The 862-nt window shown below is 30.0% G+C and overlaps 1 protein-coding gene across 1 annotated transcript in view; it reads right to left on the bottom strand.

Annotated features, from left to right (window-relative positions):
• LOC110033104 (probable inactive tRNA-specific adenosine deaminase-like protein 3) overlaps positions 1-862 on the bottom strand; it is a gene marked incomplete at both ends in the record, with an annotated part of 28,788 nt that overhangs the window by 26,777 nt on the left and 1,149 nt on the right.

The following is an 862-nucleotide window of genomic DNA, read 5'->3' as shown; positions in this document are numbered from 1 at the left end:
CTGTGGATTTCATTGTTTTAGATATGGAGGAAGATAAAGAAATACCTATTATTTTAGGGAGACCATTTTTAGCTACTGGAAAAGCTGTGATAGATGTTCAAAAAATAGAATTAACTGAGTTAATGATCAAAAAGTGACTTTTAACATTGTGAAATCTATGAAATACCCTGCTGTTGAAAGAGATAATGAATGTTTTCGCATGGAAATTAGTGAACATCTATTGAAAGAACATTTTAAAGAAAATTTTAAGAGAATGAACAATTTGAAGAGAGTGATGATGTTATTCTGGAAGAATTAGAAAATGAAGAATTATATTATGTTCAGGAAAGATTTGAGATGTTGGATATTACAGAAAATGCCGATAAGAATCTGTTTCCGTCAATTATAAAATCACCTAAACTTGAGATGAAAATATTGCCTAGCCACTTGAAGTATGTGTTTTTAGGAGACTCATCTACATTACCTGTTATTATATCTTCATAATTAAATGATTTGCAAGAGCAAAGACGGTTAGATACATTGAAAAGATATAAGGAAGCTTTTGGTTGGACCTTAGCTGATATTAAGGGAACCAGTCCTTCAATTTGTATGCACAGAATTATATTAGATGAAAAATATAAACCAAGAGTTGTTCCACAAAGGAGATTAAATCCGATGATGAAAGAAGTAGTTAAGAAGGAAATTTTGAAATGGTTAGACACTTAAATTATATATCCTATTTCAGATAGCGCGTGGGTAAGTCCAATTCACTGTGTTCCTAAGAAAGGAGGAGTGAATTTTAAAATAAAAGAAATTAATGAATTAATACCTATTAGATAAGTTACTGCGTGGCTTATTTGCATTGATTATAGAAAATTAAACA

Source organism: Phalaenopsis equestris, unplaced genomic scaffold (genome assembly GCF_001263595.1).
Source record: "Phalaenopsis equestris unplaced genomic scaffold, ASM126359v1 Scaffold001092, whole genome shotgun sequence".
Taxonomy (NCBI): Eukaryota; Viridiplantae; Streptophyta; class Magnoliopsida; order Asparagales; family Orchidaceae; genus Phalaenopsis; species Phalaenopsis equestris.
Note: the sequence above shows the minus strand (reverse complement) of the source record. Positions and strands in the feature narration are given on the sequence as shown.